Source organism: Myotis lucifugus, unplaced genomic scaffold (genome assembly GCF_000147115.1).
Source record: "Myotis lucifugus unplaced genomic scaffold, Myoluc2.0 scaffold_2, whole genome shotgun sequence".
Lineage (NCBI taxonomy): Eukaryota > Metazoa > Chordata > Mammalia > Chiroptera > Vespertilionidae > Myotis > Myotis lucifugus.
The window spans coordinates 22,530,996-22,545,747 of NW_005871050.1; positions in this window are offsets into that span (position 1 = coordinate 22,530,996).

The window sequence follows — 14,752 nt, forward strand, 5'->3', positions numbered from 1 at the left end:
CTCCTGCTTTTGTTAAGAACTGAAATACGAATGGACGGTGTGACTCTGGTTGAGCATCGACCCATGAAGCAAGAGGGCACATGCTCAGGTTGCTGGCTCGATCCCCAGTAGGGGGCATGCAGGAGGCAGCTGATATTGATATGTTTCTCTCTCATCAATGTTTCCCTCTCTATACCTCTCCCTTCCTCTCTCCCTAAAAAATCAATAAAAACATATATTTTAAAAGAATTGAAACGCTTATGAACATGCAGATAACTGTTTCCCCATAGTTAAGTACTGAAACATTTTTGTTCACCTAAATCTATACTTTGCCTCTGTAACTTTTTTCATATGAGCATATTACAAATACAGAAAAATAGAAACCTTGCATAGTTTCGTTATAGTTGGGATTAAGAAAATAATAACCCAACAATTACCAGCTAAAATTTAACAACCTGGAATTTTAATAGCGACATTTTGTTACCTGAACCTACGAGCAAGAATTCTTCCCAGGGGGCTTGTCTCATGGAATCTAAGAATGAAGCCACGGAAGAGAGGAATTCTAGCAAGGCAGTTTATTGCAGGCGAACACAGAACCCCCACTTGGGGAAGGAACCCAAATGGGTTGCAGCTGCAGCCTTCTGCTCTTCCCCTTATACCAGCTGAAGGCCCACTCTTTGTGTCACTTTCTGATTGGCTCCTGGCCTTTTGCAACATTTTATTTTGCAATTGTCTCAAAACATCCTGTTTTTCTGACATCTTGTTTTTCTGCAAAACATTTTGTAGTTTCAGCTCCAAGTGTAACATCCACACTTCTTCCTTCTTTCACCCCTTATCCTGTCTGTCTAATCCTGGTTCTAACTGCTCTCAATTTTATCAGTAGGAATTCACAACATTCAATAAGAATGATGACTTTTCCCTAGCCAGTTTGGCTCAGTGGATAGAGTGTTGGCCTGTGGACTGAAGGGTCCTGGGTTCCATTCCAGCCAAGGGCACATGCCTGGGTTGTGGGCTGGATTCCCAGTGAGGGGCATGCAGGAGGCAGCTGATCAATAATTCTTTCTCATCATTGATGTTTCTATCACTCTGAAATGAATAAATAAAAAAAGAATGATAACTTTATGCAACTGCATTGAAATAAGAGCAATGCCCATTCCCTTGAGTTTACAATCAATATCTAAAACAGCTTCCTTGGAAGTTGTACCAAGCAGAGGTATTGCTCTATGCAAATATAATTTCTATTCCAATTTTAGTATCTTAGTAGTGTAGATGTAATCTTTAAAGGTGCTGTTATTTATTTTTTAAATAAATTTTAAAATTACATATAAATGTATATATAGCTTATTCATTTGTCACTGCATTTCCTGACATTTGTTATGTTCAAGCTCCTGCAGGAATGCAGGCAATAGCTTCATCAGGCATCTCTATAATGCCTGAAGTTTCCCTAACAATTTGCTACCTTCACCTCATTGCTAATCATAATTATAGCTGTGCCCCTTTCACAGGCAGCTGGGAGAATCAGAATGTTGAAAGCTAATCAGTTCACAGCTGGTCTAAGCTTGCTTACCAGCTTCTGATAAAATTTATGGATTATACCAATCAAAAGCAATCTAAACAATTTATCATAAAGTCTAAACAAAAATAAAAGATCTAAGTGAATATAAATCAATCAAATATTTAAAATGAGATGAAAAGTGTTTCCTGGTGGAACACTTTAAAACATTGGCCATTATATCACTTAAAGCAGTAAAAATAACTAAAACGTTTTGATAGTGCCAGGGGATTCAATGAGATAAGCATGAGTGGAATGTGGGGTCTCAAAAATCCCCAAAGGCTGGAGATATAGGTGCCACAGAAGTCTGAGTTTCAACGTCTTTGATTAAATTTAACCTGTCACCCTAGCCGGTTTTGCTCAGTGGATAGAGCATCGGCCTGCGGACTCAAGGGTCCCAGGTTTGATTCCGGTCAAGGGCATGTACCTTGGCTGCGGGCACATCCCCAGTGGGGAGTGTGCAGGAGGCAGCTGATCGATGTTTCTCTCTCATCGATGTTTCTAACTCTCTATCCTTCTCCCTTTCTCTCTGTAAAAAAATCAATAAAATATATTTTAAAAAAAATAAATTTAACCTGTCAATTTCTTTTTTTTACTTTGCCAACATGAAGATGGGAGTCACTGTATGGATAAGTATGCAGGAGTTCAGAACTAAAAGGGGCTTCTCAAATACTTACTCTCCCACTTTAATGGCAGTTACTAACTCAACTGAGTCAATAATAGTCAGTGGCAGAAGTAAAACTACATCCTGTTACTTTCAGCTCAGTGCCCAATTGGTAACAGTATTCCATCTATGTGCATTGTGTTTTTAATTTTCCAAATGCATAAAACTGGGATCTTCAGAGAGAGAGTGTGTTTCATTCTCTGCTGCCAAGTTATGGGATATATATTAGGAACTAACAGGCATTTTTAGGCCATAATGATGGTACTGCTGCCATGCAGTTTTGACCAGGAAGTGACTGCAGGAACAGATCTGGGACATATCATTTAGGAAGGACAATAGTTCCACTAGCAGCCAAATGTGACTTAGCTTTCCAAATGTAATGATAAAAGTCATTGGAAATTTATGGCAAATAAAAGCAGAAACTACTGTAAAGGGCTTTGGAGAGAGTGTAATCCAACTCCATTCTAGGGATATGGGAAGCAGAGAACAGGGGATAAACCTACTCTCACTGGTAATAGTAATGATCTTGATGTTAAGGGTATCTTTCCCATATTTTTCTATGAAGTAATGTTTTCAGTCTCAAAATATCAACCACTATGTGGTTGTTGCCAGAGGGGTGTTCTCTAAAATATAATAATCTCCAGCAGTGGATTATTCATTTAGCCAATCATCAAAAGAGAAATATTTTTTAAGATTGTCATGATGGGATTACGTCATGCTAAATTATACAAGTTTATGGTCCCATAAATTTCAAGTGCATGATTTTATTATTATTTTTCTAAATATATTTTATTGATTTTTTACAGAGAGGAGGGGAGAGGGAAGAGAGTTAGAAACATCAATGAGAGAGAAACATCAATCAGCTGCCTCCTGCACACCCCCTACTGGGGATGTGTCTGCAACCAAGGTACATGACCTTGACCGGAATCGAACCTGGGACCCTTCAGTCCCCAGCCCGACGCTCTATCCACTGAGCCAAACCGGCTAGGACTCAAGTGCATGATTTTAAACAAACGCATTTTGAAAGAACAACATTGTACACCTATCAGATAAAATACACAATCTGGTGTTTGTTACTATTTTAAAGCCACGTGTGTGTGTGTGTGTGTGTGTGTGTGTGTGTGTGTGTGTGTTTTAACAATTATACAGCTATTTAGCTCATCTTGAGTTATGTTCACAGGAGGAGCAGAAGAAACCACTTTAAGTGATGGTTGCAAATATGCTATTAACACAAGGTCTGTTATCAAAATCAAAAGACAACTGAGATGGATTGAGATCATTCACGCCACATTTAACATAGGGCTAAGTAAGCATTTTAAATAGTTCCTGTTCCCAAGGTAAAAGTCAGCCATTAGTGAAAATTATGTTATTAGTATGAGTGCATGCTTATTTCTAATTTGCCGATCAAGCATTAAATGATTAGAATAATGAAGATAAATTCGTAGTTTTATATTAGAGTTTTAAAACATGACTATCTTTCCAGTGCTAGATATGTCAAATTTACCTTGATTGCTAGAGTAAAGCCACAAGATTATGGACTGAGGAAAGCCATGTGAAAAAACTGCTTTAACAAGTAGGGAATAGTGTCATATGTCAAATAATGGTGATAAATTTAATAAGAAGAGGACTAAAACCCACCTATGAGAATGAACAACAGAGATATTTTATAACGTAGTGTTTTAGATTGTGAAATATTAAATTACTACTCAAAAGATTTGCTGCCTGTCCTTACAGTCTCTCCTATGAGCTCCTCCTTGTGGGGGGAAGTATTAAGTATAGATGTGAGCAGAAATATATACCTTCTCTATCATTTTCTTCTTTCATAGGAAGAATAGTATTCCAGACAAAGGATTTCCCTTTAGCCTAGATCTTGAAGTGAAGAGGGCATATTGAAGAATTTCAGCTAACCTGAAACCGTAAGGCAATATACAAAATAAGTGCACATTGCTTATCGGCAAGCCAATGACCTTCTTTGCTACTGCAGCATAACTTAATCTAACCAATTGTTACAGTTTGTAAAAGCAATTTTAATGGAGTGATATTAATGGGGGAACAAGAGAGTACGTTTCAGAAAAAAAGAGATAACTTATTGTGCCAACAATATTTTAAATAAAGTTAACTGAAAATCTTCCTATTGCAAACATATGAAAATGCAAAATAAAACAAATCTTTATTTCAAATACATAGTTGGGCTCAGAAGAAACAGAGAAATGACCAGTAGCACAGACAAGAGAGAGAGAGAGAAAGATACCAAGAAAGAGAGAGAGGGAGGGGAGAGAGAGAGAGAGAAGAGAGAGAAGAGAGAGGAGAGAGAGAGAGAGCACTGATAACGAATTCTAGGCACATAAGATGACACTTTGGGATGGTGAGCAAGGAGGGACATGGGTTATCATAATCACAGAGTTTCAAAGTTTTAGTGGCCCTGCGCAGTAAAAAGTTCGTGCTTGTCCATTCATAAGGTGATAAAAGAGAGCCCTCTGCATAAATTGAAACCAGGGCTTTGCAACTAGTGTGTGGTGGGGCATAATTTAGTGTACCTTACAAATGTTATAATTTCCTACGTGCAGCATGATGTAAAGAGTTTAGGAAGCTTTGGGTGAAAACAAAATAATGTATGACCTCAATGGAAGTGTAAAATGTGGAAAATCCACTCAATCTCAGAGAAAGACAACAAGGAATCTTATCAGTTCTATGAGATTGTAGGGACATAATCCCACATCACTGGTGGTTTGGGGTGAAATCATACATCATATACGACATGAGAACCCTAAGCTAGGATATTAGCACAATTTATGCCCTATAGTACCTATGGGACACTTTAATGACCCCAAAAGAAATTATATAACAAATTATGTCTCAAATTATGTAACAAAGGATTATAACAGAAAATCCCCTAATAGATATGTGGTTAGAATGAAAAATTACAAAATGAGTAAGAAAATAATCTACCATGGTGAAAAGTTATCTGACATAAAAACAGAAGGATCAGATTCTCATGAACAATATTACAGAAAGTACAAAAATGCTTTAAAGAGATAGATATATTAATTTAAAAAATGTAATCTAAAAAGTAAGAAACATTCTATGAAATAGAGAGAAATCTTAAAAATGAATTTATTTTATAAAAATTAAGAATATAGTGATCATAGTATAAATAAAATTAGATTGTATAAATAACATTAGAATCATAAAATTCATGGGATAGAAAACATAATTTTGGAAAATTGCCAAAATTCATTACCGAGATAAATATATGAAACATATGAAAAAGACATAAAGACACATGGGAAACTGTATTAGAATATCCACTATACATCTTTTAGAAGTTTCAGGAGTGAAGAGAATGATAAGAAAAAGGTAATATTTTAAAGAGATAATAGCTGAACATTTCCAGAATTTAATGTGATAGGGATTCTCACCTTCAGAAGTCGCAAAAAGTCCTGAAGGAAAATAAGAGAACTATAAGATAGTTTTATAGTAGAGCCATGCTAAAAAGAGAATATAGAACATCGAAAAAATAGAAAGGCAACCAGAATGAAAAATAATAGCAATTGTATAGACAATAGACTTATCAATAGCAAAAACAGAAATCAGTAATTCATTCAACAACTATACACTTATTTTCTGGGTTTGGGGGATGTAGAAGTGAGCAAAACAAAGTATATGTCTGCATGGAACTTACATTATAGTGGTGGGAGATAGACATTAAATAGATAAGGAAATACAAAGGATGCTAATAGTAGTAAGTGCTAGTTAAGAAGATAGGAATACTGTGGGGTGCAATGGAAACATACTAGTTTAAATAGAGTGGTTAGGAAAAGATCTCACTGATAAGGTTAAATTTAAAGAGATGAAGAAATTGAGGCAATGGGCTGAAGATAAAATAATATGAACCTATAATTCTACACCCATCTAAAGGATCACTCGAGTAAGAATTAAATGAAGACAATCCCAGTAAAAGACTGAAAGTGTTTATCACTAACAATTTCCTATTCAATGAGTCATTAAAAAATATGCTTCAGTATGGCTAAGATTGGATCTTCAAGGAAGATATGTATAATAAGAAGCTAAACACAAATATATCTAAACTAGAGGCCCAGTGCACAAAATTCGTACACAACTGTGGTCCCTAGGCCTAGCCAATCGAAACGAGAGCGTCTGGCATGGAATGGCAGTTCCCAGCTGACCTCTGGTCCCTGGGCAGCACCTGGTCCACTGGGCCCTTGCACTCCTCCCTCTGCCTGAGTCACGGCACCCGAGTCCTCATGCAGAGATGTGGGGAGCGCAGCTGGATGCCGCAGGCTGGGGCACAGCATTGGCCTCTGAGCCGCCCAGTGGCACCACACAGAAGCCAGGCAGGCAGCACAATATTTCCTGGCCCACTGGCGGCCTCACAGACAGGCTCCTGCATAAACCCATGGGAAGCCCGACTGGCCCCTGCAGTCCCAGCAGCTGTGGCCCAGTTAACCCAGAAGAAGCCACATGGGTGCAGGGTGGGCTCCTTACAGGCGCCCAGCACCTGAGTGCGAGGGCTTCTCCTGCACGAGTCCTGGCGTCCCGGGGGAGGGTAGCAGGGGGAGTGAGAGCGAGCTCAGCAGACACCCTGTGTTCTCACAGCACCTCCATCCCCGTCACCCACGCCTACAGGTAGCCAGCGAGAAGTCGCAGCCCACCACCCAGACTACGCAAGAGGTTGGTCGCTGCCACCCAACCCCAGTTCCCCATCCCAGCCCGGGGCCAGGCCCCAATCAGGCGATCAGGGCCTGCCAGCCGCTGGTTGCTATCTGCAGGGTGACTGGCGGGGCAATTGGGCCTCTGCTCACACCCGCCTTGGCCTGGCACTGCCCACTCATCTGCTCCACCATCCCGCCATGGTCCCACTCTTGTCAGGGCCCATCGGGGCCGGCAGCGCCTCCACTGCCGCCCGTTGCCAGTGTTACATCACCTATACCCACCATGTTCCACAGCCCCCTGGTGGTCAGCACACATCATAGCAAGTGGTCAAACTCCAGATCGAACAATTTGCATATTAGGCTTTTATTATATAGGATAAGTATTCCTGGTATAAAATAAAAATAATTTTAAGCAAGAATAGATATAGTTTGTCAGTATTTTATATGGAAGAGATAAAAATAATAAATAACCCTGGTCAGTGTGGCTCAGTGGTTGAGTGTGGAACCATAAATCAAGAGGCCTCCATTTGATTCCTGGTTAGGACACATGCCTGGGTTGTGGGCTTGATCTCAAGTGTAGGGCATGCAGGAGGCAGGCAATCAATGATTCTCTCTCATCATTAATGTTTCTCTCTCTCCCTCTCCCTTCCTCTGAAAGAAATCAGTAAAAACAAAATATTAAAATTTATTTTTAAAATAAAATAAAAATAAAGGCCCATGCTTGCCCTTGCTATTCCTTTATATTGTTAATTCCCTCATTTCCTGGGCTCTTTTTTTTAAATTCCTCTTATAAGTGAGGCCTTATATTGTACAGAAGTTAGTATGTTCTGTTTACTGCTCTATCATCAGGACAAAAAGTGCATTCACATGATAGGTGAATAAGTTAATAATAATGAAAAAAATAACAACCCGGAAAACACTGTATACAAAAAAAAATCTTTTCAAATATATTCAAGATCTATATAGAAAATAAGGAAAATTGAAACTGCTAAAAAATAAAGGACACTATTATAAATTTCACAAATGATTTCTTAAACAAGACATAAACAACACAAAGTATACAGTAAAATATTAATCAATGTTACCAAATTTAAATTGATCCTTAAAAAAGCCCAACATATATAATAAATATGAAAGACATATACAGGGAGAAGTTATGCATATAACTGGCCACATTTTAGTGTACAGAATATATTACCAAGTGCTTCAAAAAACAATGTAAATAAAATAGATAAACAACCCAAAAGAAAAATTAGCAAAAGTACAGAAAATTCAGAGACTTATATACTGATAGGATTTATATACATATTAAAAGTTGCTCAATAGTACTGAGAATTTAAAAAAAGTAAATATAATTTTACCCACAATAATTTTTAAAATTTATTTAAAAACTTTCCACACTACATAAGCAAAGTTGTGGAAAAACTGTAACACTCATATACTGATATCAGGTAAAAATGTGCATACATTATGAACCACCAATTCCACTACTTAGTATACCATAATACTTAGTAGTATTATTGGTTTACTAACCCATGGACACAAGGAGATGTATGAAAGAATGGTTATCTAGCATTATATCTAATATAAAATAAAAACCAAAATAAATAAATAAATTGAGAATAGTCATACAATAGAGTATTACAAAGCAGTCAAAATAAATCAATTAGAACTGTATTTATTTAGGAATAAATTTGAGGAAAAATAGTATACTTAATAATCTTAAGAAAAGTATAACACCATGTACATAACTTTAAAAGCCTCATAAGCAAAGATATAGATATACATATACATATCATATATATTAGAGGCCCGGTGCATGAAATTTGTGCACTGGGGGGTGGGGGTGGGGGGAGTTGTCCTTCAGCCCAGCCTGCACCCTCTCACAATCCGGGACTGCTGACACCCAACCTCTCACAATCCGGGACTGCTGACACCCAACCACTCCCCTGCCAGCCTGATCACCCCCAACTGCCCTCCCCTGCTGGCCTGATCGCCCCCAACTGCCCTCCCCTGATGGCCATCTTGTGTCCACATAGGGGCGGCCATCTTTGACCACATGGGGTCGCCATCTTGTGTGTTGGGGTGATGGTCAATTTTCATATTATCTCCTTATTAGATAGGATATATATATATATATCTCACATATTATGGTTACATATTTAAGTCCTGCTCTGGAGGTGGGCCCTTGCACAGCTGATCCCCCATGGTGGTCCCAGCGTCTTCACAGTCAATTGGATTGAGGGGATATCCCTCCAATTGAGGTGCAAGCAACAATCTAGGCTCAACTACAACAGAGTGTGCACAGAGCCCACATGGGGAAACGCATCTGGAGAGCCCACCTCAGGTGAACTGGGAGGCTGTTCCACTGGGCACTACAGGACACCTACTACATTAGCTCACTATTCCAAGCCTGGGAGATGTAGCAGGTCTACCTAATACATAGAGATAAGCACAGGGAAGCACCCAAAATAAGGAGACAAAGAAAGAAGTATTAAGTGAAAGCACAAGAAAAAGAACTAATTGAAATGGAGGCAAACAAACAGATGCAGAGTTCAAAACAATGGTTATAATGAAGCTCAAGATACTTAGTGAGAACTTCAACAGCATAAAAAAGGACATGGAAGCCATAAAAAAAAGAACCAGTCAGAAATGAAGTACACACTAACTGAATAATGTACAAGGAATCAACAGTAGAGAAGGTGAAGCCAAGATTCAAATCAGCAATTTCTAATATGAGGAAGCAAAAAACACCCAATCAGAACAGCAAAAAGAAAAAATGAATTTAATAAAATGAAGATAGTGTAAGGAGCCTCTGGGACAACTTCAAGCATGCCAACATTCATATTATCGGGGTACCAAAAGAAGAAGAGAGCAAGAAATTGAAAACATATGTGAAAAAATAATGACAGAAAACTTCCCCCTACCTGGTGAAGGAAACAGACACACAAGTCCAGGAAGCTGAGAGAGTCCCAAATAAGTGGAACCCAAAGAGGCCCACACTAAGACACATCATAATTAAAATATTAAAGGCAAAAACATATGAACAGAATAAACTGGTGAATGGAATAGAATCAGGGGCATGGAAATGGAATAGACGAATGTTTCTCAGAGTGAAGGGGGTGTGGGGGGTGTGGGAAGAGATTAGACAAAGATCTTATATGGATGTATGCATTACCTATAGACACAGACAATAGAGTGGCGAGGGCCTGGGGTGGGGTGGGAACCAGGTGGAGGGCAGCTACGGGGGGGGGGGAAGAGAGACATCTGTAATAATCTCAACAATATTTTAAAAATGTAATAAAAATATTAAAGACAAAAAGGAAATCTTAAAAGTAGCAAGAGAAAAGCAGTTACTTATCTAAAAGGGAGCACCCATATGACTGTCAGCTGATTTCTCAACAGAAAATTTGCAGACCAGAATGGATTGGCAAGAAACATACAAAGTGATGAAAAGCAAGGACCTACAACCAAGATTACTCTACCCAGCAAAGCTATCATTTAGAATTGAATGACATAAAAAGAGCTAAAGGAGTTCATCACCACCAAACCAGTATCACATGAAATGTTAAAGGTTTTTCTTTAAAAAGAAGGGGAAAAAACATAAAAATATGAATAATAAAATGACAGTAAATAGATATCTATCAACAATTAAATCTAAAAATCAAAATAAACAAATAAGCAGAACAGAAATAGACTCACTGCCCTGGCTGGTTTGGCTCAGTAAATGGAGCGCTGGCCTGTGGACTGAAGGGTCCTGGGTTTGATTCCAGCCAGGGGCACATGCTTGGGTTGTGGGCTTAATCCCCCCCAAGTAAGGGACGTTCAGGAGGCAGCCAGTCAGTGATTCTCTCTCATCATTGGTGTTTCTATCTCTCTAGTTCTCTCCCTTCCTCTCTGAAATCAATAAAAATATATATTTTTTAAAAAAGCAATAGACTCATAGATACAGAGAACATTTTTATAATTGGCAGATGAGGGGGATTCAAGGGATGGGTGATAAAGGTGAAGGGATTAAGAAAGACAAATCAGAAGTCACAGGGATATACAGTACAGCATAGGGAATATAGTCAATAATCTACACTAATAAAAGACAAAGATGCTAATTGACCGCACCTTTGCTACGCCCCCAGCCAATCAGAAGAGTATGCAAATTAAACCAACAAAGATGGCCATTAAATTTGCATACTGCAGGTGGGGTGGGCAGCGCCAGACGCTGCTGCGGGATCCGGCCACAGATCGGGGACTGGGGAGGTGGGGCGGGCAGCGCCAGATGCCACCCGGGGAGGCGGAGCCAGCGATCGCCCCAGCCAGAAGCCTGAGGCCTGGGCAGGGGTGGAGCAGGCCATCAGAGTGGGCTGGGGGTCCCCTGCCCAGGCCTAATGCCCAGCCAGAGGCCTGAGGCCTGGGAAGGGGTGGAGCCGACAATCGCCCAGGGCTGGGGGTCCCCTGCCTAGGCCTAAGGCCCAGGCCAGAGGCCTTAGTCCTGGGCAGGCGATCGGAGTTGCCTGGGGGTCCCCTGCCCAGGCCTAACGCCCCTCTGGACTGGGCAGGGGCGGAGCCTGTGATCAGAGCTGGCTGGGGGTCCCCTGCTCAGGCCTAACGCCCCAGCCATAGGTCTGAGGCCTGGGTAGGCGATGGGAGCGGGATGGGGGTCCCCTGTCCAGGCCTAATGCCCTGGCCAGAGGCCTGAGGCCCGGACAGGGGTGGATCCTGCAATCTGAGCAGGCTGGGGTCCCCTGCCCAGGCCTAATGCCCCAGCCAGAGGCCTGAGGCCTGGGTAGGCGATGGGAGCAGGCTGGGGGTCCCCTGTCCAGGCCTAATGCCCTGGCCAGAGGCCTGAGGCCTGGGCCAGCGATTGCCCATGGCTGGGGTCCCCTGCCCAGGCCTAATGCCCCAGCCAGAGGCCTTAGGCCTGGGCAGGGGCCGAGCCAGGGATTGGTGTGAACTACAGAGGAAACACCTTTTCTGACCGCTCATTGTCTAAGCTCCCTGTATGCCACTGGTAATATTCTTAGTAACTTGGGTAATAAGAATCCAAGAAGGTGATGTAGGGTTTTTCCACCTCATTCCTAGAGAAAGAAATGAAGGTCTGCTGCTGGAGGGGCTAAGAAATATCATATCCTGCCCTAGCTGGTTAGGGTCACTAGATAATGCCTCGGCCTGCCTACCACAGGGTCTGGGTTCAATTCTGACCAAGGGCATGTACCTAGGTTGCAGGCTCTTCCCTGGCTGGGGCCCAGGTCAGCGCTCATGCAGGAGGCAACCAATCAAAGTGTTCCTCTCACTTTGATGTTTCTCTCTGTCTTTCCCTTTCTCTTCCACATTCTCTAAAAATCAATGGAAACATATCCTCAGGTGAAGATAAAAAAGAAAAATAATAAAAAATGTCATATCCTATGAAAGACACATCTTGAAAATGCCTAAAGAAAGTTGTCATTTTTTCATGGTGAAGGGACTGGAGTCCGTGTTGATGAAAACACCTTGGTGGCTGTGGTGACTGGCAGTGGCTGCAGCAGCGGGGTGATGGGGCTGGTGCCTTCCCCTGATCAGCCCGGTCACCTCCCACAAAGGGAGGCCAGACTGCGGCTTAGGCCCGCTCCCCAAGTGGAGCAGGGAGCAGGCCTAAGCCATCACTAGGACATCCCCTGAGGGCTCCCAGTATGTGAGAGGGGGCAGGCTGGGCCGAGGGACCACCGCCCACCCCCAGTGCATGAATTTCGTGCACCAGGCCCCTAGTATTGTAATAACTATGTATGGTGTCAGATGGGTATGAAGTTTATCGGGATGATTGCTTAATAAGTTATATAATGTGTAATCACTGGGGTGTACATTTGAAACTAATATAATACTGCATGTGAACTACAATTAAAAAAATAAAAAATGATTCAAAAAATAATAATGTAACAGAAAGAGAAGAAATAATTGAAAAGCAAATTTCTGGAGCAGGTATGAGGGAAGAGGATGTAGAACACATTTGGAGGAGCTGGCCTTTGAGAGGAGCATAGTGTATTTTCTCTGTATTTTATCATTTTTTAAAACAAAAAATGACTCAATTTTTCTTTTGTCCTATAATGCAAGGTGTTCTATAGACTTTTGAAACTTTTATAATTACCTTAGGTTTTCAACATTCTAACCTGTATCTTTAGAGATGTAATGCAGCTTAAAAGTACTTTCTCCAAGGTTATGGTTTAGTTCCTTCCATGGCTGTTTAGTTCAACTGGAACAAAAGGTAGCAACCTGATTACTGTGCAAAATACCTAGTTCTTACTTTGATTTTTTCAGATGAAAGTGATTACCCACATTATCTGGAAACACATGGCATAGTCTCAAAAGCCTGGGATTAGGTTTAAAAATGCACTGCATGATGTATGACAACTTCTCTTCTGCTCAGCTTAGGAAGCAGAATGCAAAAACCAAGCATCATTTAACATTTCACTACCTAAGGCAAATACTCTATGATCTCACTCATATGTGGAATCTAAAACAAAGAAACAAACTGCTACAGAATTTACCAGGCGACCGAAAAATATACAGGGGGTACTCAGAGATCCAGGATAAACCCATTTATTTTCAGATGTAGTACAGTGACTCAGGGGGTCAGTTCTCCAAATCCTGAGTGAGTGAATATGGAGGAAGCTTTCCCTTTCCAGCGGTTCTCAACCTGTGGGTCTCGACCCCTTTGGCGGTCGAATGACCCTTTCACAGGGGTCGCCTAAGACCATCCTGCATATCAGATATTTACATGACGATTCATAACAGTAGCAACATTACAGTTATGAAGTAGCAACGAAAATAATTTTATGGTTGGGTCACAACATGAGGAACTGTATTGAAAGGGCCAGAAGGTTGAGAACCACTGCTTTATACCCTTTGGTTTCTTTGTTTTCTATCTGTTTCCTAACTACCCGGCTTTTGTGCTGGCTTCCACAGCCCTCCTGTGTCAGTTAGAATGGGGAAGTTAGATTGTATGTAAATGCCTGGTCTGGGTGGTGCCAGTGACCTCCCCTCTAGCTAAGCTGTTACATTCTTTGTTTATGGCCCCTTTGTAAAATGGGAGTATTCTGGGAAACAGGTTCTGCAAGACAGGACAGGAGTCAATGGAGTTAATTATTGGCTAGCAAGAACAATGCATTAGAAGGCAGGTTACTGGCACAGATTCAGATTGCTAGTCCCCCACCCCCATCCCAGCCCCAAAATGTCTTATATTCCCCATCAAAACAACTCAGAGAAAAGTAGATCAGATTTGTGGTTACTGAGGAGAGGTGAGGGTGGGGAAATTGGATAAAGGTGGTCAAAGGTACAAATTTCCATTTATGAGATAAATACTAATAAGTACTGGGGATTTAATATACAATATGATGACTGTAGTTGATACTGCTGCATGGTATATTTACAAGTTGTCAGTGTGAAGCCTCAGTTCCAAACCTGTCTTTGATTGGGAATTGTTATGTGCCTCATAAAGCAGAGGATCATCTTCTGGGAAGAAAAAGTCATCTCTCTGAAAAAGCCTCCTACATGGAATTACCTTTGGAGGAGGAGGCTGGGAAAAAAATATTGTAAACAGAAATCTTTTTTTTTAAAATATATTTTATTGATTTTTTTACAGAGAGGAAGGGAGAGAGATAGAGTCAGAAACATCGATGAGAGAGAAACATCGATTAGCTGCCTCCTGCACATCTCCCACTGGGGATGTGCTCGCAACCCAGGTACATACCCTTGATCGGAATCGAACCCGGGACAACTCAGTCCGCAGGCCGACGCTCTATCCACTGAGCCAAACCGGCTTCGGCAAGAGAAATCTTAAGAGTTCTCATTACCAGGGGAAAAAAGCACATTTTATTTCTGTATGAGATGATGGATGTTAATTAAACTTTTGTGGTA